Source organism: Symphodus melops (assembly GCF_947650265.1).
Source record: "Symphodus melops genome assembly, chromosome: 21".
In the NCBI taxonomy this organism is placed as follows: domain Eukaryota; kingdom Metazoa; phylum Chordata; class Actinopteri; order Labriformes; family Labridae; genus Symphodus; species Symphodus melops.
The window spans coordinates 8,772,171-8,795,631 of record NC_136711.1 but is presented as its reverse complement, the minus strand read 5'-3'; the positions used below and the strand labels follow the sequence as shown (position 1 = coordinate 8,795,631).

General features: G+C 43.6%; 1 protein-coding gene across 3 annotated transcripts in view; it reads left to right on the top strand.

The window, feature by feature from the left end:
* The window catches only part of raraa (retinoic acid receptor, alpha a), a 147,007-nt gene that overhangs the window by 5,702 nt on the left and 117,844 nt on the right, over window positions 1-23,461 (top strand). For 2 of the 3 annotated variants that reach the window (XM_079333890.1, XM_079333889.1), the window contains exon 2: window positions 12,937-13,006. The exons of the other annotated variant lie outside the window; for it this stretch is intronic. The gene's annotated coding sequence lies outside the window, so the exon portion shown is untranslated. The remainder of the gene's footprint in view (window positions 1-12,936; window positions 13,007-23,461) is intronic. 3 annotated transcript variants of the gene reach the window in all.

Here is a 23,461-nt window from a genome sequence, read left to right as displayed (position 1 = left end):
AGTGATTTTCGGTGGGTTGTCCAGGAAATCAAAACCATCCATTTACTTAGTTGACATTGTTGTTATTGCAGTTTTTATGTTTTATTGGGTCATTTGAAAATGTGGCCATGCATATTATCCAAGTAGAAAATCCGATTACACTGGTGACGCTGGTCGCCTCCAGTTTAGTTTTATTACTAATGATTGTGATAATTATGTTTCCCTAAGTGTATTATTTGTTTATTTTGTAGAAAAGTTTTTCGTTCCTATTAAGAGTCCTAACACAAGGAAATTTAGTTCACAATGATCGATCGTAGAAAAGCTGAAAATATTCACATCTAAGAAGCTGCAACAAGCTTGTGTTCTTCTTTTAAAGAAAAGTCAATCATCAGTCAAACCAGATGATTGCTTTTGAAGAACGTATCGACACTATAACTCAGAATACTTAATCAGACCACAGTATAAGTTCTTATTGAAGACAAGCTCCTCGTCATTCCTTTTACGCAAGTCTCCTGTGCGGGAGTCAATGTCGACTTCTCTCTCGCTGGTTCCAGTGCAATACATGTGATCTCTCGTGCCTCCTGTGCGGGCGTCTGTGGCAGATGTATTACCCAGCTGCTTATGCGTTAGCTCGAGTTTCTAGGCTGCATTTATCAGTGAAGAGAACAGCACTGTGGAGAGATAATGGGGGGCCGAACAAAGACGATACAGCGAGCTCAAACGGCTAGCTCCTCATAGCACCGTTATCATACTGCTCTGCTGCCATAGACTGTGACCGCCAAGACTATCTAGTGAGCTGCTGCTACTTCCTCTGTCTCCATGGGCTGTCATCACTGTGCAGACCAGCCATCGCACCAAATCACTGTCATGCTGAAATGTTGCAGTGCAGAGCCCGTTAGATGGATGAAGCCCAGTGTGCACAGCTGGAGGAGAGAATGTCAAGCCCAAACACTTAAAATCACTGTAACAGAAGACAATTTTATTTTTTTAGGTTTATTGCAATATTTAATATCTCAAACCTATAAAAATGATGTCATTTTGGTTGTGTGGGTAGTTTACACAGTAAAAAGAAAAACTGCTTCTGCTGTGCATGTACAGTATCCGTCTGGAAAGACTCTCATAATGCACCAAGCAAATTACGCCTCAGTCTGCAGAGACAGACAGCAAAGCAACCTGCATGTAAATGACACTCAAGTCAGTCAGAGAGATACTATCAATGGAGGCAGATCCTTCGATTGTTTTCCTTCACTTTAGTCCATGTCAACATAATTTCCATTTTTCTTGGCTTTTTGTGTCGCAGTAATAATTCTGTGATATGGCACACCAGGCAGCATATGGCTGCCATTTATGATCAACAGCCTCTGTAAAGAGGTGACTGGAATATGCAAATGTGTGCATGCTAATGGAATAGTAATGTAATGAAGAACGTTGTAGATGGCCAATAATGAGCTCCGCTTATTGAGTGTTGATGGCTTCTTCTCTGCCCGCCTTTGTTGTTTCACGAGCTGCAGCTTTCTTATTTGTTCTTCATGACAAACGAATCACTCAGAGGACCTGTGCCTATACATGTTCACACATACACACTCACTCATGCTAAGATGCAGCAGATTCATGACATTGGGTTAAAAGCATATTGATAAATACTTGGAGTCCTTCCCAATTGAAATTGTGAAACTAAATTGGGCAGAACTAAGACAGATGCGGCGCAGTAAATTAAACAAGCAATCTTCCCTGTTGGGTGACAGCACAATGGTGATTAGGGTTTCATGTGAGCTGCCCTACGTTATTTATGGCTTTGCTGTGGGCTGCCTGCAGTTGAATAAACCCACAGTCCATTGACTGGGCACATTACAGGAGCCCGTCTGGTAGACAGAGGCGAGGGAAGTTAAAAATGGCTTTATTTCCTCTCGAGGAGGTCCATTTTCATCTAAATGAAGGTGGAAGCCCCAAGCGTGTTGTTTCCTGGCCCTGCACATGTGAAATGTGTTGACTGTGTTCCAGGAGGCTGCGAAGAATCGCTCTGCGTCGTGTTCCTGGATGAACCTCTCATTTGTACACATCAGACGTTCCTAGTTTTCTTAATGGCTGCCCACTCAACTTGCTGCACATTGCCAATTCACTATTTGTTTGTTTTTTTCCTGTACACAGTTCAGGGATTTCTGCTGGGCTCCTAATGTCAATTCATATCATGTTTCTTCTTTCTTACAATAGGTTAGATAAGACATGCTTCATTTTGCATGAATAAACCTGCATCACTTCTTTCCTTTGATAATGAGTAACAAAAAAATATATATCACGATACAGAGATCAATTATTTTGAGGAAAGATGTTTTCAACGCGCAGACTGATAGAGACTAAAATAAGGCAATACACCTTTTGAAAACCTGAAGCGGCTTTGCTTTCTGGCTGACACTTGGCAAACTTTAATTGGATCTCCCTGGCCACTGTTTATTTAGTTAAAGTTGCTGTTAAGTCACTCGCTGCAAAGGATAAAGAGGTTCGAGTATTTAAGAAGTGAAGTGGATTAAGATAAACAAAGGGAAGAAAAGAGGTTGGGCTTTATATAATCCATGAAAAATGATGGCCTCAATCTGCATGCTGCAGATCAGTCTGGGTCATACCTAGTTAAAGCTTACTGCGAGCAGAAGCTGTCTTTTTACACAAACAACAAAGGAAAGACAAAAAGTTCATCACTCTTATCGTGTTTGATTGAAACTATGTTTAGTTTCCATTTCTCTATAATGTTGTTAATTCTTTTCAGTACCACAAGAAGGTGTTATTTTAATGATGTGTTGAAAAGAAGAACGTCAAATAAAATAAAAACTTCTTCAGACATATTTATATATATATTGTTTAGTGTCACAAAGACTTTTTGTTCCCATGGTATGATATCAGATCAGCTATCAATCCAAGCCTCTGGGTGTTTTTTTTTTTTTTTGTGAAAAGGTGAACAAGTATCAAACAAAAATGTGCACACTCGAAATCTAAAGCAAAGACAAATAAACAAAAACAACATAGGCAACACATTAGCAAAGATCTAATACAAATACAGTTAAAGTAGGTTCAATAAAAGTCAAGCTGTAAGTTGAAGTAGTGTATTAGAAAAGTGCTAAATGTGTATGTGGCAGTGTAACGCGTCAAAGTGAGGAGCTGAGTGGGAAGGAGCAAGAAAAAAAAAGAGTTGAGAGAAGAACTTAATTTCTTTGTAAAATTGATGTAAAATAAAAGTGAGATAAAAAAGAGCAGAATGATGTGGTATTTAATTTAAAGATGGATTCACACGCTCAGATTCTGAAGGAATTCTAAAAGAAACCACAGCACGTTAACTGCTAACGCAGAGACGACTGGAGCAGGGAAAGAGTCGGACAGTGGTGGAAGGAGGAACGGAGGACTTCTGGAGGACTTCTGCCTGTGGTTGCACCTTTGCACATGTGAAAAAGCTTGTTGTTGGATGATCATTGGGTTCAAATTAACTACAGTATCCCAGCAGTGATGCCAGGATGTCCATAAGAAGTTTTTTGTTTTGTTTTAAACTCCAGAAAGGAGTTTTTTTAGAAGATTATAAAACACAAATGTTCCTTTTTCATAAGCTACAAAACAGCATTAAGGCTGATTATTTCTAAATGCTTGTTTATGACTGAAGTCCCTGCTGGGGGTCTCATGTCAAACAAAGTGTTTCACAGCAATCTACAGAGACAGCTTCTTTTTTTCCTTCACATCAAAGTTTCTTGATGAACGACACATTTGACTGTTAAAACTAATTTGAATGTATTTCGGCACCTGACAGAGTAATATGTTATCTGTATAAATATACAGAAAAATGTGGATACCTTGTGTGTAATTACAAACTCACACTTGTGTTTCCTCACAGCGAGAAGGTTCCTGGTTTGAATCCCAGTCAGACAGAAGCCTTTCTGTGGGGAGCTTGCATTCGTTCTCCCTGTGCACTCGTGGGTTCTCTTCGGGTACTTGCACCAAAAGTCCAAAGACTCGCTCGTTAGGTTCATTGGTGCCTCTACCTTGCCCATACTGTAGGTGTGAATGTGGGTTTGTCTGTCCCTATCAGCCTTGTGATCTGGCGACCAAACCAGGGTGACGTGTACCCCACCTCTTGCTCAATGACAGCTGGGATCAGCTCCAGTCCCCCACGACTCCAAACGCAAAACAAGTGGTGTAATAATGGTTGGATGGACAACGCGTTTCCCCCAGTGTGGCTTCATCTGACTCGTGAGAAATTGAGAAATACAGAAATTGATCTTTGCTCTTGGTCCTCTTGACACGCACGATCGCAGTCTCTGGTGACAGACAGTTTGCTTTATGTGTCTTACCCTTGCCTTTCTTCATAAGTTTATATTGAGTAGCTAGCAGGGAGGCTGCAGGGTTAATCTTCATGCTATCAATTGTTTATGGGGAATTTGCAGGATATTCTAAAGCAGGGGTGTCAAACTCCAGTCCTGGAGGGCCGGCTTCCCCAGACTGGATTCAGCTGCGTCCGAGCAGGGAGACATCTAAAAGTCTGAGGAAGCCGGCCCTCCAGGACTGGAGTTTGACACCTGTAATCTAAAGTTCTAAAATCTAAAATTCCTTTTTTCTTATAGATTTCTGCTTTCAGGAGTTTCATTGGACTCTCCAAGCTTTTTCAGCACCCACTAGATTCTCTGACATTGAGGTGCAACAGTACCTCACACCCTGTCGATAGAGTTTGCAAGTTGTCAGAATATGTTTGAAAGTTATGAACAGTTAGAAATGCTGGAAAGTCCTTGATGATTGTTTTGAAACAGCTGTGATTGTTTGGAGAAAAGGCTGGAGATTTGAAAGACTGTGTTTGGAAACTGCTAACGCTTCTGTCCAATGAAAGTGTGGGATGTAAAAATGAGTTTCCATCTGTGATTTGTGTTTTGTTTGTGCTTTTCAATTCTGTTAGAGTCGCTCTGTGGATGTTTCTTCCCATGCAAAAGTTATGAAAATGGCTAAAAAGAAGGCTATGTTTGTCTATTAGTCAATGAACTGTCATCTCCGCTTTGATGGATGCTGTTGCGTGAGTGTGGCCTAATTGTCTTCTGCACAACAGTGTGTTTTCATTCTCAGCTGGCCTCTGGCCCGGGATGCCCACTCCAACTCGAGTCCACTTGTCCAGAGCAACAAAAACAATATAGAGCTGCTGAGCCCCTTCAGAGTCTCACTGTCGGCAGTCCGCTGGGGGTGGAGTGTTTTTTGATAAGGCTGAGCCAAATCTGGTCCTCGCACTCAATCGCTCCTTTGTCGTTCCCTTCTTGTGAATGTCAGTGCGGCTGAGCTGTGGCTCCATGGATTCCCTGCATACAGATACCTTGCATGGCTTTCGTCAGGACTCAAGCAGCGCTGGTTGTCTAACCGTCAACCACAGCCGCAGCCTCTTTGCCTCCAACTATTGTTATATGAAATAAAACGTACTTTCGAGCTCTCTCATGGAGCATGAAATACAGGCTTTTATATCGGCATTGGCAGGTATTAAAACTCCTGATCTGAACCAGGCTGTGCTCATAAAATTGTCAAAATGATGTAACGCTTCTCTGCGGATGCTGTGTGCCAGCATGGCATGTTTTTCCACTTAAGGATTCCAATATTTGTCTCTATCATAAACACAGGGCATCTGGTTGTCAGTAGCAGTCCTTCATTTGGACTTTGACATCCAAATGTGGCTGAAATCTTAAGAGAGAAGCTGCCTGGCCTCTCATTGAGCAGCCTGTGTAGATATGATAAATGTTACTAATCACCTATTGACCTGCAGAGGTCAAGCCTTCGCCCTGTCGCCCATCACCCTCCTCCTTCCCGCTGTCTTCTCACTGCCCTGTTCCCTGTAGATTGCCTTTATCTTGCTTGTGCAATAGTTTTTTTCCACCAACACTGCTTGTCCAATGACAGATACCAGGAAACACAACTATGCACTTTCCTTGTTTGCAGTCAAGTGTGAGATTACTTCCTGTTCCAGTTTTATCTTTCCAAAAATATCTGTTGTGGCTTCTGAAATACATTTTATGTAGTGAATATGATTAGATACAGGGAGCCAGAACAGATATACTTGCAGCCCCATGCTCTCAGCTTTAATCTTGACCTTTGCACTTGTATTATCGCAGTCCGTTTTTAGGAGCTTACTGCTGAGATAAGTAAACAGAAGAAAGTGTGAGATTATCAATAAAATAATCTCCTGAAAGAAATGTATTTTGTACCAGGGACAACGCACCCGAATATCGATGCTGCATGGAGTTTCTGTTCAGTCTCTTTTTGCACTTGGCATAGCTGCGGAGAAGCTTTTGTTCTTTTTAAAATCCACCTGATAATGTTGCTGGCTGGCTCCCAGCCTGAGCTGGTTGGATTTAAAGGAGGGGAAAAAAAGTCTCTGGTGCCCAGCCCAGCAATACACACTTAATACACCCAACACAGTGGCCCAGATTTTCTACAATCCCCAGTGAAACGACTCTTCTGTTTGAAACCTTTAGAGGTGGATGCTGAATGTCATTTTCAAGGGGATAAAAGTAAGAGTTGAAGAGGGCAGCACAGGTAGCAAACAATGCTTTTAAAACACAACAATGGCTCCACCTCGCTGCCGAGGTTTCTAGGTTTACAGATAGCTGCCCCCCCCCCCCCCCACACACACTCACACAGACACATACACACACATCTAAAATGTTCCTCATGAGACTGATTGAGCCATCTCGTACAGCTAAGCTGCGTGAAGAGTACTACTTTTTATAATGAATGACTACAGCTAAATCAAGCCTTGACAAATCTACTTTCTCCATGTCGGCATATTGAGGGTTAGGGGATTAGGCTCTAATTTTAGTGCTACTCTTCTCTTCAGCTGCTTTTAAAGAATTTATTCCAAATAACAAAAAAAGTGTGAAAAATTGTGAAGGGTGTCAGGGGGCTGGATGGGACGGCGGTGGGAGTTGGCTATTGTCATGGAAGCAGGGCTGTGAAAAAGAGATTGTGTGGTGGCAGTGAGGGCCTGTTCAAGAAAGTTCCAATTTACATACAAATCCCCAGAAAGAAACAGTATTGTGGTGGTTAGGAAGAGGGCAGATGTAAAACAGAAATGTCTGACAATTTTTTTTTTCAATCACCATGTCTTATATAACACAGAGTCTCAAGTGTGTTCCTTTACTCTTTGTTCATGAAGTGTAAGTGAAACAAACTTGGGAATTTTTGATTAAGACTTAAAGTTTTATAAATACACAGTTTGTCAAAAGTCATTGTGCTTTTATTTTCAAAGGGCCTAATTTCTGGTTCTGAAAGTCAGCATTAAAGAGAACATATCATACCTCTTGTCCACCTTTTTCAAACAATTCCCTTTGGTCTGAATGAAACATCTGTGCTGTGCTTTGGTTAAAATATAACAAATCAAGCAGCAGAGGAGGTTTGTGAGCCTGTAGAAACTAGCGCTCTGAGAATGCTCCATTTTGGTGTCTTTAAATGCAATGAGCCACCCTGAGTTTTGCTGGTTGACATCGCTCCTCTGTATTAAAAAGAAAAATGGCAGACCTGTGCTAAAGTGTTGCTCTCGGCTGGAGGTGGAGTCCATGAGTGGAGGAAAACCAGGAAAGGGAAGAGGATATATTTACCACAATCCAACTTGTGATGTCACAAACTGAGAAAATTTGAAACGGAGCAATTTTGTCTGTGTTGCCTTATGCAGACTACAAAGAAATGACTGGATGGGTTTGTTTCACATTTTGTGGGTCTGCATTGACCCTCAGGTTACCCAAAAATATATGTTCAAAAACACAGTCAAAGTGGATTGTTCATAATATGTCCCCTTTAAGTTAAACTACTCCAAGCAAAATCACCTCTCCTGACCTACTCGACTTTTCCATCTCACATGCATTCGGTTACTGTGACACGTCATCAATAGTAAACAACCATCAATACCCCACTGGAGGCAGTTGCATTTAAAACAATGGCGGAAGCGGCATTGGTGTGCATTCAGCACTTTTGAATAGCAGTCAGTTTATTGATTCCCCTTCAAGGTTGGCATCAATTCCCCTGGGCCCTGTCTTTTCTGTTTGTGACAGCGGAGGGCAGATGTATGTTAAAAAAACACATCTTGCCATTCAGCTGAGCTGAGAGGGGGGAGTCCCATTAAAAACCCCAAAAAAAACCCCAACCCACCCTGGTAGTCTAAAGTCACATTTTCTTTTCTTGGAGAGGAGTTGTTTGGGTGTGATTATGTAATCCATCAGAGTATTACCATAAAGGAGCGGGGGGGGGGGGGGGGGGGGGTTTGTCGAAAGGTTGGAAGGTAATAGCGGTGCTACTGATGATCATCGTCTAGCAACTGCCGGAGGGCAGGAATGTTTTGTGCACCGATGTGTCCGACAGGTGGCTCGGAGACACTAATTGATTAATGATCAGGGTGATATATGGTCCCCTGCGGCCGGCCCAAACATAAAGGCTCAGAGCACCGGTGTCGCCCTAAATCATTTCCAACCAGGCCAGTAAACCCAAAATGCTTCTCTCATTAGCATATGAAAGACCAACCGGGAGGGAGACTGTGCCTACTGAGGCCTTTGTGGACCACCTATTGTCCACATCCTGTGTGTGAATTAAGAGCTAGCATTTTATGCCAGATAAATAATGACAACAAAGATGGTTTGATGATTGGGGGTCAATCAGAACTAATGAATAATTAACATCAACAAGATTGAAGTCTCTGAATCAGTTTGAATTTTCACATTTTTTCAGACGGTTTTTCACTTAAAAATAAATGCGGCCTCCCGCTCTGTTTTTTTCTTGAAGAGTACTATTGTTACCAGAGTCGGAGTTGAATAGATGCATATTCAGCATGTGTTAAAGTAACTACAATTCCTTCAGCAAAAGGTGGGATAATATCATTCTTCACGTGGGCTTTTTTTTTGTTCTGTTCATCATGACACTGACATATTTTCCATTCAAGCAGTGTCAGATGCTTCTTGAGTGATTGAACATTACTGGAATTGACCTGCCCCAAGTTGATCATATTTTGTGCTGTTCTCTGAAACACTGTCCTTGCCAGTGGATTTGACTTACTCTCGTTCTCTGACTCTCACTCTCTCTCCGGTTATTTACCATTCCGCGGAGGGCCTTGCGTGACCCTCTTCATTGTTTTGTTTGGATGACAGTGAAGGACAATGGCAGTCTGGAGCCTTGGCCCGGCACTCAGCGTGTGTGAATCTGCATCTTTCCATTGGGAGTGCTGTCCTCCGATGTCAAGAGAGGTTATGTGATCTATGTGTGACTGAAGAGGGGTTTTCCAACGCTGGGAGTCACTGCACCATGGAGAGGGGTTTATCGTGTGTGTGTGTACATGTGTGTCAGCGCGGATGTGGGCGAAGGAATTTTATGGAACCAAGAGAGCTTCAACAACTCATTGTGACTGTTTTAATACGAGCTTACGACTCTCACTGCAGGGCAGACATTTTCAAGTAGAACTTGGAACCTGCTGGTCAGACCCATGATCGTTTATTTTACACCGAAGGTCTTGGTGCCAGTGGAGGGGTGCTGCTGTCTAAACAAGGACACGATTTTCCAGAGTTAATGAATGATTTCACTTGGGAGTTGCACTGGCTCTCATCAACACTTTATAACCTTGAACACCTGAGACGCTCAAGTCCCAGTCCAGTGCGCAGAGTCTGGGCCAAACATGGAGGATTTGGTGACCCTTCTTATCTCGATGTCGCTTCGTACTCTTATTTTGGCGAGACCGCGGGTCTCTGAGTATTGTAGGATTTGTCAATGCTGTAAATTGTGTTCCATTTTAAAAGCAGATGGACTTGTCTGGCTTGGCTCCGACTGTGTGTGTGTGTGTGTGTGTGTGTGTGTGTGTGTGTGTGTGTGTGTGTGTGTGTGTGTGTGTGTGTGTGTGTGTGTGTGTGTGTGTGTGTGTGTGTGTGTGTGTGTGTGTGTGTGTGTGTGTGTGTGTGTGTGTGTGTGTGTGTGTGTGTGTGTGTGTGTGTGTGTGTGTGTGTGTGTGTGTGTGTGTGTGTGTGTGTCTGAAAGGTGAGTGTCTGCAGTTAGCTGCGTTCACCCATCAGCAAAGATAATGACGTGATTACCCAAGGCTACTCCTGTCCACTCTCATCAGTGTTCAGGCTCAAGGATCGCACATGCATGCCTACACACTCTTGCAAAATCACACACACACACACACACACACACACACACACACTCTGTCCTCATTTCATCCTGCCCTGCCTCTTATCTAAATGAGGCTGTGCTTGGTCCACTGGACCAATAAAAACACACCATTAAGGCATCATTCATATACACATACACAAACAGGAAGTGAGGGTGGGTTTTACATCAGGATGTGAAAACGAAGTCATTCAAGGCCAGAGCTCAGGCCAGCTGATTGGCTGAGTTTCAGGTTTGACTGGATACCAGAGGGAGCATTACATCTGGACAAGCGTAACATTATCTCATGACAGTGATTTTACAGTAGGCTGGTTGTCCTGCAGCTTAAAGCTAAACAAAAAAGAGACTTTATTCTGAGTTCTTACATGCACATTTATTTATGAGTGATGAACTCAATGAGTTGATTAGTGTTTTTATATTTATTGTGAATCCCATTTTAAACAAATGTAGGTGCATTCTTTCACTTACCTGGAAAGTTACAAATTCAAGAGTAGTTCAGAATGTGACAGAAGTATTAAGTCGCTGTTGAGTTTTTCAACCCTGATAAATCCAGTCATGCACATCAGGGGACGCTTTATATCCATTGACACCAGTGTGAATAAGTGCCCAGCAACCCGTGTGTGAGTCTTATCTGTGGTATTTATTTGAGGCTGCAGGTTGTTGTCTTAGATCACAAAACGTCCCAGCAGTTCCAGTCATAATATTTGATCACAAAGACAGAGATGTCAGAGTGGGGCTGCTACACACTGCTATGCAGGGAGCGATCAGAGCATATTTGGGGTTTAGCGCCTTGCTCAAGGGCACTTTGGCAGTAATCGGGAAGTGCCCTGGCACCTCTCCAGCTGTGAGATCAACTTCTGTGTTTTGGTCGTTCTTCAGGCTGCTGTGTGTCTCCTGCACTTGCAGTTTACCCTTCTTCCTCTTGTGTTTGTTTCAGGTGTGTCGTCTTCTTCAAAGTTTCTGTATGCTTATTTAACCACCAACTAGATTGACGTGTATCCTGCCTTCTGTGGCTGCCTGCTGCTTTTGTTCATTCATTCAGACGTATTCATGATGCATGACTGAATGCACCAAACCGTGACGTCTGTACCGTGATGGGTTGGGATGTATACACAATAACATACACAATGTATATGTTTTCCTCTGTCTACTTTATAAAAGTGATCTACTACTCGAAAAAAATGTAATATGGTTTCTTGGATAAGTTAATTTGACAGTTCTTCATCAGGTGGTCACACCCTCTTATAAAGAGGTTTCATTGTATTATCCAGTTCAGATTTGACATGATGTGTGAGTAATACAAAGTCGACAATGAAGTTATTTAGAGATCATTCGGTTTCACTCAGCATGTTTGCTTTGCATCCTTTAAATGTGATCAAACCTGATGTATGTACATGTAGCAGGAAGGTAAAGTTTTTACCAATACATTCTAGCTCTATATGTTTACAGCCCAAACACTGGACCAAAACCTTAATTTTACTGTATTTTGGATACGCTATTTTTTTGATTAACAATTTTGCTTTGCACAGTGTCCAGTTGGAGTTTCGTAATGTGTAAACTAAAACGCTTTTTGGAAAGAGCAAAGTTTTGTACAGAAAAAGCTGTATTTGTTTCCGAGCTATTTTCAGTAACTGGCAATAAAAACAATTGGTGTGAAATTCATTTTTCCTAATAAAATGGCATCAAGGCCATTTGGGCCTGCAGGGTGGGGGTGTTCTTTTATGGGTGTAAATCTTATTGTCTAAAGGGCACCCATCAATATGGCTGTCACGAGAGATGTTTCTAGAAATATTAAAGCTTTCCTCGTGGACTGAAAGTTCAACTTTTCTTCCGAACCATGTCAAGTACACTGAGAAGTCAAAAGCAAACAAACAGACCAGTCTTAAAAGGAAAACCAGGCCTGATCCAGAGTTTGAAGTTTAATGGGAACTGAAGTGAACCTTTAGCCTGGATGTGCTGTCTCTGTTTTTTCATCAAAGAGGATAAAGTCTCGAGCTTTGACACAGACCAATTTTCTATTCAGATATGATTGACTATGATTTAGCAGTTTGGCATTTCTATTGAATCCAACAAAGTGGCTTTTAGCATTTGCAAAACCACCATCCTGTCACTTTCACCCAGTTTTTTTTTGTGTGTGTAAATGCATTTACTGCAAAGGTTGAATTTATAAAGACCCTTGAGCTGTGTGACTCTTTTCATTTAAATCTTTATTCAAACAGAAGTGGCTTGAAAATGTTCAAGCAACATTCCAAAACTGAAAGTCATTGTTCACACACTTACTCTAAACCAAGGTTGCTGGATCTGTGAGCAGCAGCCGTTCATCCATACAGCATAATCTGAGCCGTCTTTCTCTGAAGAGATGACACGCCTCTTCAGATTTGTCTCTGTCTTGGCAATGAAGGCGCCTCTCTGTCCCTATTTGTGCATCAGGCTGAGGGGATTTCTAGGCCGCCACCTGATTCACATTGCTGTAATTGAGTTGTGGCCATAAGCACTACTGTGCCTGCCGAAGCCCCAGGTAATTCACACACCACAAAAGCACTGTTTTATTCCATTTTTCACATGATGTCTGGGGCACAAACACAGTGAGTGAGAGAGCACAATCTATCGGGAAAAGGGCGGGGAGATTACAGGCAGCTACGAGAGGCGAAGGAAGGAAAAAGAGTGTAAGAGTTTTTCGTGTAGGGAAGCAGTTCTGTGCCAGAGAGACGAGGGAGTCAGTGAGTCTGCAACACGTGGATAAGGCCCATAAAGCTGTTGGTTTCAAATATCTCTCTTTTTTTTTTTTCTTCCCCTCTCTCTCCTCAGAGCTTAGGAGCTGCAATCGATTCAAGGGGAGATTTCCTCCGCCAAGGACAGGCAGATTGACGTTTTTGGGGTAAGCCCGAATTTGTCCCTCCTGTCAAATCTGTGTAATTGGACTTCCCTGAATTTAAGTCTGTGAATACAAAACGCCATCTTGCTCTCTACACAATGGCATTGTTCCTCGTCATATGACTTCCACCATGGTTTTGTGGTCGTATTGAATACAGCTTGTGTTTTTTTGTCATATCTTCTGCTTTTCCCTTTTCGTCGTAAAGGTCGCTGTGTTTGTGAGCAGACGCGTTTTGAAATGTGGAATCATTTCTGCATGCACACACACAGACAGACAGACACACACTGTACTGCTTAGAGGAGGTACTCTGTCTTGTGGCCTGCATGCCGCCAGTGGAAGGATCAAAACTAATCTGGGGTATGTTGCATCAGAGTTGGAGCAGGCTGCAGGGAGATTTGCTCAGTCATGTTCAACTGTGACAAAGACTAAACAAAATGGCCATTCATCATGAGGAAGTGGTTTGAAGGACTTGGATCATTGTTCTGTGAAAATAGACTGATTTATTGCTTTGAATTCATCTATTCGCATCTTAATTTTTTCTTTCATTGCCCTTTATTCAAATTCATGTAGTTGCAGGAATGTTGCCTCTTAATGATTGACAGAAAGGAGCCGGAAACGTTGGTCCGTTTCCCCTCAGCCAATCAAATCGTGCCTTAGTTTGTCCAATTTGGCCTGATTCTGCCTACACAAACGTGTGTTTTCTCCGCTGTCCATCTTTGTCGTGTCTTATCCTGCTCGCCCCAGGGAAAGGTGATATCCTCTCCGAGAAGACAAACACCTTCCCTCATGCTCGCCGAGCGAAAAAGCAAACAGACAGGAATGTGTACAGAGATGCCAGCCAGTACCCAGAAGAATGCAGACTCCCTCTACGGATCCAGTCCTCGATTGGATGCCCACACCAGAGAGGGCGTGTGCTTTTGTGCAGAAACACTCTCGCACACCCACACAGGCTGTCCATGTGTCTTAACAGAGGATGACAAGTGTTCTGGCAGACACTAGCCTGTTTGTAAAACGTTTGGCATGAGGCTGGCCTGATGGACAAGCCCATGATTGGATCTTCGGTCTTACATGCAGACAACCCTTGGCCTTTCCCACACCTTCTTTTTAAAGGGTTACCCCACCGTGTTGTCATAGCTTTTGTGGGCTTGTTAACTCGCAATGGCGGCAAACACAAGAATTAAAGGAGGGCCAGTTTTTGATTCTGGTTGGCTCTCCTTTTACTGTGCATAAAACCTTCTTCACTTCTGCACGATGAAAGGTCACACTGTTTGGAAATCATGTAATTGTTCCATTAGTTGCTTCATTTGCTTTTTTATTTTGTGAACTGGCATACAGCACATATGCAGTCATTTTCCACTTTCTCTCCCTCTCTTTTTCACTCTCGAGTTCGCAGCTTTGGGGTTTTCATCTCCACATAAAGCGGTATTTAACCCCCCTCTTTCCCGTCATAATTTAGCTCCAGTCTCATACATGGGCTGGGAAGCGGCCCCGGCAGCTGATGTGGAACACATGCCTTTAATGATTCACACTCAGTGTGCGGTAGGTCGCTGGTGGCTGCCGAGCCGCTGCCTCTCCCTCTGTCAAGTATGGGACTCCCTTGTTTTCTTTTCAGTGTTTTGTTTCTAACACTACTCAACACATGGACATTTCAGGAGAGCTGAAATGTGTTATTTAAGATTGGATGTAATTCTCTTCCATGGCATTCATATTTCTTATTTCCCCCATAGCTGGTCTAAGTGGAATACCAGTATGAGCCACGTTTGGTGTTTAGCAGAACTAGCAACTGAAGCTGCAGTCTTTCATCGGATATCTTACTGTTTCAGTCCTGCAAGAATGATACCATCTCATGATACAGGGCTTATGATTCAAAATTACTGCTGGGATAAGATATAGATATGGCAATATTGCTGTCATGAATTATTTGATACTATTATTGTATCACTGGTTCTAAAAAGCAACAGGCCTCACTGACAATTTGACTCCAGTCTAATTAGAGCTGCATGAAGTTAAATGGGACTAGCCAACCGAATGAATGAAGCATTAGAATGCAGCAAGATCATGTGGAACATAGGTGCAAGAAGTCCAGAGGAAGTATACAGCATATGGTGGTCTTGCAACAGTCATGGCTACTTTACTGTAGCATACCTGACTGGACTGGAATGGAGACATGTCTTTGTTCTTTTGGGTTTCAAACACAACACAAAATGAACCACTGCTCCACATATTTTGCGTGTGATGTCTTCAGTTAACATTACACTGATTTTTTGCTTCAAGCACACTTGCAGCTGAGCTTATTCATTGTAACACATTTGAATATTAAGATAGTATTTGGCGTCTAACTTCCTGTCTATCATCAAGCAGAAAAGCAGAAGTGGGCGGCATTTCGCGGACATCAATGATTTAGATTTATATCTGAGAGAATGGAATCTGCCCACAGTGAGAGAGAAAAAAAAGCATTGAAACTCTTATCAAGACAGCTTGAGTCTTGTCCAAACAAATGTAGCCTGTACTCATTCCCCTGAGCCTTCAGCCTCTTAGTCATTGGATGTCTTCTCATTGTGTGCGTAAATGGAGAGTTACAGTCACAGAGCATTGAAACGTGCCAGCACGTGACGAGAAGTGGGCGCTGTCCTGCCATCCAGGCTGACATAAACTTCCTGTTTTTTTTTTTTTTTTGCTTTCACTCGGTCCCCGTCCGACCATTCTTCTTCCATCTTTTGTTCTTCCTCTTTTTTTTCCTTTTTTTCTTTCTCACTCTTTTCCTCTGTCTCGTCACCCTGGCTCCCACGCCCCCCTTTCAGTGGCCTTGTCTGACCTCAACCTCTTCCCGCGCACGGGCGGACGAGCTCATCTCTCTGTCTCCCGCCACACACACTTACTGGGCATCACACGTGTGGTATAAAGACAAACCTCCAAATGTCCTTGTAATAACTGCATGTTAGCGGCACAGAGTCCAACTTGCGGGTGGCCAAAGCACTCAAGATAGAGACTTACGCACTCGCTGACCTTGCTTGACTAAACGGCTGCTTATATTCAGCAGATGACTCATGAAATAGCGTGGCTCTGCCAGGCTGATGCATTGTATTCATGTGCAAAAAGTGATGCAGTCATTGTTTTGCTGGCAGTAATGAATGGAGTTGTTGTTTGTGTGTTATAGAAGCTAAGAATGTTTTTCTCTTCAACCAAGAGGAAGACTAATTTCCATTTAGAACCCCCCCCCCCCACATAAGTGCTTGACGTACTGCCCATGAGTTTACCAAACCAGTTTACGGTGTTTTTATGTGGTAGCGCTCAGTTTTTACAATACCCATAATCCAGGATATAACAAAGTGCCTCTCGTAAAGCATTTCTTTAATGGGACTTTGCCTTTGTGCTGTTTTATGTATCGTGTTTGGAGTAAATTGGTGTTAATCTGTTTGGGCTCATAAATTAAGCTTTCTGTTTGAACTTGGTTTATAAGGTTCGGTGTTCTCAGAGAACAACAGAGTGAGTGCATGAAGTGCAGAGTGTGATTGTGTGTTCTGAAATGAATGTGGCGAGCTCCCTGGATCGCTACAAAGAGGTACCACCCGATACTGTAGGCAGAAAACCCCAGCCTCTGGAGGCGAGAGGGCGTAGCTTACAGTACTGAGCAGTCTGCAGTTCCTCTTTGGGGCGCCTCCTGACAGGAACTTGGCAGCGAGGAAACATAAACAAATTCCCTGTGGTGGGTTGGCAGGCTGGGCGGCTCGGTTCCCTCCTGTTACCGTACTTGCACTACACACACAACACAGCTCAGCACAGTGCAGCTACGCTCAAGCTAGCCTGCGCTGTTCAGCACCCACAGGCTGGGAGAAATAGACCTCAAAGGGACAGGTGCCCTCTTTGCGTCTGTTGTCAGAGTTGTTTCACGCATTGCTTACACATTTGATTTCTACTGTGTCGCTTCAGGCTGGTGCATGACCCCTTTCAGGTATAATGCCATGCAAACATCGCCTGGAGGAGGGGCCCTGTTGCTGTGGGTCCCAAAATGCGTGTTTGTGCTGAAGTTGCAAAAAGGCAGTGATGATGATGATGTAATGATGGACATTGGGGAGACAGGAGAGCGGGTGGCCTCGCAATCCAGTGTAGAGAGAGAGAGAGAGAGAGAGAGAGAGGGGACATAGTGGGCTGAGGAATCGCTATACAAACACTTGCACATGCTCACACTCATGTGCAGTATTCCCACAACCCAAACGTACTCATGCAGACATGCTTGTGCACACATGCTTATTCATACTTACGGCGTATGTGCACACAGAGACTCGCATGCCTGCTGTTTTCTCTGACTCTCTCTACCTCTCTCTCTCTCTCCCTCTTTCTCCCTCACTCTGAAAACACAGTGGTGTATTGTGCAGCCTGACCTGGGCCCTGTCCAAAGGCAAAGAGAACCCAGATTGCTGAAACAGAGGGCCCACAGCTAATGGCCGACCAGCATGTAGTTGTTACAGCCTACTACAGCTTTCCAAACCAATGTGGACTGTTAGCTGAGCCCAGACACTGTGTGATCATGCATGTGTGTGAGTGAGTGTGAGTGCACGATCTTTTGATCTGCCGCAGAAGGATTTTTTTTTTTTTGGACAGCACTTGCAGGAGCCGACATGGCACCTCAGTGCAATTTCATAAGCACTGCTAAAGGCATTTGCCTGACTTTTAATAGTCCTCCGTCTCCACAACATCATCCAAACGCACTATTTTCAGCTATCGTTTTTTTAATGGTTGTATTGGAGATTGGCTGCAGAAAAGAGGGCGATGGCGAGAAGGAGCAGGAGACCCTTCTCTTCCACCAATCCTGAGGAGAGAGATTAAATGAGGCAAATAGTTATAACTTTTTCTTTTTTTCCTTTCCTGGAGTGGTGATGGATGCAAGAGCCAACTTGCAGTCTGCCTCATTGGCTTCTGTACCCTGCCTGACTGCCTCATCTGAGTGGCCTCTCATGTGATCAACACCTGTGAATTCGTTCAAAGCACTGTAATTAATATATTTAGGTCTTTTAAAAAAATCTTTGAACATAAAAACTTTTATAAATACAGAGCACCTTTTGCTGAAGCTCATTCCATATCTCCAAACTTCCCTCATCATTGCCCAGAACCTTCATGCAAAGTCACTCAGACGCCTCAAAAACATGTAAATCTGGGAGTGCTGAAGGGTCATGTCATGCCAGACATTTAGTGAAACGAACAATGGGGTCGTTTCCCCAGCTGCATGTGTGTGTTTATGTGAGAGAGGAAGAATAGAACAATCAGTGCTGTCTCTGTGTGCAGACAAGTGGAGGATGAGTAGGGGGGGGGGGCAGACCGTCTTACTTCTGGTGACACGGTGCGATGAGGAAGAAAATGGAAGCTAGAGAAAGATTATAACTAACACTTGTTTAAAGAGACAAAGAACACTGAGCGGGAGACGAGTCACGCACACATGGTTTGGCAGCATCTCTCCAGGGATACCGTTAACGTGTGTGTGTGTGTGTGTGTGTGTGTGTGTGTGTGTGTGTGTGTGTGTGTGTGTGTGTGTGTGTGTGTGTGTGTGTGTGTGTGTGTGTGTGTGTGTGTGTGTGTGTGTGTGTGTGTGTGTGTGTGTGTGTGTGTGTGTGTGTGTGTGTGTGTGTGTGTGTGTGTGTGTGTGTGTGTGTGTGTGTGTGTGTGTGTGTGTGTGTGTGTGTGTGTGTAAAGAGTAAATGGATGGGAGTAATTCAGGGTTAAAGGTGATCGATGTCACTTTCAAAAATACTGCGCTTGGAGTGATACCACCTGGCCAACCTGTTGCCCGCTCACCCTCACACACTCATCAATACGTGCTCGTATGGTATTAACGTTGCCCCTGAAACACTGGATGTTTACCGGCATGAAGTCGTCTGTTTGTCTCCTTCACCATTCTCCAAACGACAGCCTCGGCATGCACTGCCTGAGAGCAGGAGTGTGTGTGTGGTGAGTTTGTCCTCCTCTGAGGAGTGTGTGTGTGGTGAGTTTGTCCTCCTCTGAGGAGTGTGTGTGTGGTGAGTTTGTCCTCCTCTGAGGAGTGTGTGTGTGGTGAGTTTGTCCTCCTCTGAGGAGTGTGTGGTGAGTTTGTCCCCCTGTAGGACGGATAGAAGTGTGTGGAAAGCGGCCTCTGGCTGCACAGGTAAAGAACGGGAGTGTGTGGTGAGTTTGTAGTTTGTACTGTTCATTTCTGGAAGCAGAGCGAAGTGATGAGGACTTCACACATGACACAGGCTGGAGTTTTGGCGGGAAAATCTGAGCAGATTTCTTTTTTTATACAGGCAACACAGCCAGACAGTGAACATCTACTTTTTCACATCAGTTAAACGTTTGCTTATTAGTGGTTGATAAAAAACGATTTACACATGTAAAAAGTGACATATGTAACTCGTGGCTAAATATGAAGCACTTGGCCCTGACGGCCATGCAATAACACTATAAACGTAGTATTTTTGAAAAATACATACAGCCCTTTTAAAGGGATACGTCACCCATTTACACGAAGCTGTGTATCATTAGAAACATGGTAGTAGCCTGGAAGTTTTCTTCATGTGATGCAATATGACATCATATCATCACATGAAGAAAACTTTCAAGCAAAGAAAAACACATTTTTCTCGTTTCAGGGCAAAATGAGGGTTGGATTCACGATCATTCAACACTACTACCATGTTTCTAATGATACAAAGCTTCATGCAAATGGGTGAAGTATCCCTTCAAGTGTTTTGCTCGAGGACACATCGGACACGTTGCTGCAGGAGCTGGGGATCGAACCCTCGACCTTCTGGTTGAGAGACAACGACTACTGTGGCTACAAGCTATGAGCCCCAATAGTATTAATAGTGTGTGTGTGTGTGTGTGTGTGTGTGTGTGTGTGTGTGTGTGTGTGTGTGTGTGTGTGTGTGTGTGTGTGTGTGTGTGTGTGTGTGTGTGTGTGTGTGTGTGTGTGTGTGTGTGTGTGTGTGTGTGTGTGATACCTTGATCTTCATTCAACTCGGCGAAAAGCCTCTTTTTAAATGCATGTTCATGTCCGCGTTTCTTTGTTAGCTTTTCAGGGTATCAGCGTCTCAGTTCATGAACAGTAAAACCTTCACGAAACAAGATAAAAAAAGACAGCATCAAGGGCCAAGATGTCTCCCGTAAAAACACACACACACACACACACGCACACACACACACACACACACACACACACACACACACACACACACACACACACACACAGACACAGCTCCTCTCCCAGGTCCCAGTGGGCACATCTCTGTAATGGCCCCTTATCGATCCTGAGGCCTCCTTGTCCACACTCAATGCCCATCGATCGGCACCTTGCAAAGAGTCTCAGAGGGCTGCTTCACATCCTGTGGCTCGCTGTGCGCTGCCGCGTATGTGCGTGTGGTTGTGCGCATGTGTGTAAAACAGAGCTTGTTTATATTTGCAGCGAGAGGAACCTGTAGCTGTGCTCCCATTAAACCACAAATGAGGACTGAAACCTTGCAGCATAAAGACATAAACAGCCGACATAAAAAGACTCGCTCAGGCTCAGCCGCTCTTCAGTGTCCCACAAGAGAGACAAGACAGAAGAAGAAGAAAAAGACTCCCTCGCCTCCCTTGTCAGGAAAAAAAAAAAAAAAGCCTGATTAATCAGTCAAACCACATGAAAACTTTGCTTGTTATTGTTGCTGCTTGATTTATTGAAGGCCTGGATCTGGGTCAAACACCCCCCTCCCCTTCTCTCTCTTCCTCTCTTTTCTCTTCCTTCATTCCTCCCCTCTCTTGCCTTTTTCTCTCTCTACCTAAATAAGCTCCCACCCCCCACGTCTCTTCCCTTTGTCTCTCATCTGGTTTTCTGTTTTTGTTAAAGGACACTTGATTAATGGTGCCACAGACAAAGCCTGCAGTCTGCTCTCAGCCCAGGCCTCGGATTGGGCTCGTCTCTAGGTAAACCGAAACACATGTGCGCTGGACGCCACTGGGAACCCCTAAGGAGAAGGAGAAGAGAGAAGAAATTAACGGCAGTAGTCCCTGATGTATTATATACCGTGATATAGGCTCCTTCCTGCACTGGAAAATGTGCAGCAAAAGACGGAATGAAAGAGTTGTGTCAAACGTGCTCGGGTGTGGCCTCTCACTCTCTCTGTGCTTCGACCATTCAAACCTCTGCAGCATTGAACTCTAAACTCATCCTCCGCTTACCTTCACCTCTTTCTTTGTGACTGCACATGTTTACTGATTCAGTGTAGCAAAGAGACAATTACAGCCACCTGAGCAGAGTTCCTTGCCTCCAGGCTCCTCAGGAATGAGCGCGGTGCCATTGAAGGTCTTGTACAGGAGAATTGCCTTATTGAATGATAAAGGAGCGCATTACTCCTGTGAGTGCATTGACAGCTTTATTGTCAATTGTTTCATAATGGCAGGCCTTGGCACTCGTGTCTTACTTGAATGCTACACTATCCAGGGTTTATGTACTTATATTCAGCTCTGACATGGCTAAATTGGCTGTGCTTGGCTATAAGATAAACACGTCTTCTCTGGAATTATTACTCAGAAGATATAATGGTTATTAACCATGATGGGCTCGTATACACTATTACACAGACGCACATAGCCCTCTAAGTGTCCTTCAATTTAGAGGCTAATAACTTTGTACTACAATAAGTTCGGAGTATTGAATGCATGCTTAGATCATAAATGGTGAACTGTTTCTTGTGAGGTGTTTATGTGAGTGATCACTGTGAGTGATCCTGCATGAAGACTGTTGCTCATGCTGCATACACACACTGCAGACAACAGAACCTGTTTTTTGTTTGTTTTTTTGTGCCTGTATTGGAGGGATAGGAAAGTGGACAGAGACGGAAATCAGGGAGAGAGAGAGAGAGAGAGAGCGGGAATGTGCTGCTTTTGTATGCTGCTTTTGCAATGTGAAACTTTGCACCACATTTTAGTTTGGGTTTGAATAGGCTTAAAAGATTGTATTAGTATAAGTTGCATGTTATTATGATGTAACTGACAGAAACGGGGGCTTTGGAGCTGTTTAACCCTCCCTTCTTCAAACTGCTGTATTCTTTCTACTTGGCAAAGCAATAAGTTGTAACTTTAAACGTTTCCCAGTGTCTCCATACACATTGATCCAGTGTGTTTAAAACTGATTTTTTTTGCTGTAATGTGATCAAAAACAAACAATTTTATTGGCTTCACTGTAGTTATTATTTACTGTTTTCCAGTTAAATCATTCAAGGACTTTATGTATCGTTAGCTTCTCAAAACAAATGGAAATAACCCTTCATCCTAACTTCTGTTTTTCTTACAACGTTGTGCAGCACCACCACCCAACCTGCAGTTTGTGCGCCAGAGAAAGCAGGGATAGAGTGTTGTTCTGGAGGCAGACGGCTCCTGGAGCAAGTTAGCTGGTCAGCAAGGTTACCATCCAACAGCAACACCAGCAGCACCTTTTTTTTTTTCTTGTGCTAAATTATGTCGCCCACACCCAGAGAAAGGACGGATCTCTCCTGAAGAGTTTATAGCAGTCATGCACTGCGTCACACCCAGACAATATGCGCCCGCCAGCTTCCTGTCCTCCCCAGCTCTCACACTGACCATGATCCTGAAGCCTTCCTTTCTGTGTCTGAGGGATTAACTGTGGCATGTGGACTGCTGGAGGAGGAGGCAGGCAGAGAGTAGCCACGACTGTAGCCCCGGAGCATCACTGCTATTAAGAACCAATATATATTCTCAGTCTCCTCCATCCTGTCCTCTGGTTTTCATTGGTCTGGACTTCTCTAGAGAACCAAAAGAGGTTACGCAGCTCATCCTGGGACCTTGATGAAGCCACTTTGCATGTCAGAGCGTGTTTCTAAGTTGGAATATTCACATCATTCGAGTTCGAATCATTACAGGAAAAACTTTCTCCTGGAATTCAAATCCCTGAATGTTTGACACAGATTGGTTTGATTTCAGACGTCTGATGAGAAAATGCACCAGGGACTGTTCACAATAGACGGGGGTGACTGGGACTTGGTTGTGAACTGGGACTGAGATATGGGGGGCTGCATTCCCAGGAGGCCTTTTCTCAGTCTAGGAGTGGAAGTGCTATATTAATTTTTACTTTACCAAACTCTGCAATTGAAGTTTAGACTGAACCTCTTGCATACGTCTACTGATAGAAGGGGGAAAGAAGGGGGGGTCGACCTCGTGGTTAGTTTGTGCCCCCATGTACAGAGGCTGTAGTCCTCGGAGTAGAAGGCTTGGAGCAAGTCTGACCTTCTCTCTCTTTCTCTTTCTCTCTCTAAAAAGCATAAAGGACCAAAAACACAAGACTTTAATAATTACATAAATAGATATAGAAAAAGAGAGTGGGGGGAAATCACTCCATCTCTATGTGCAGTACCTCTGTGGTCTGACGACAGCTGAGGGCTCTCGACATATATTGAAAGCAGCTGAGACAAGAAGTGTGCAGCACATTGTTTC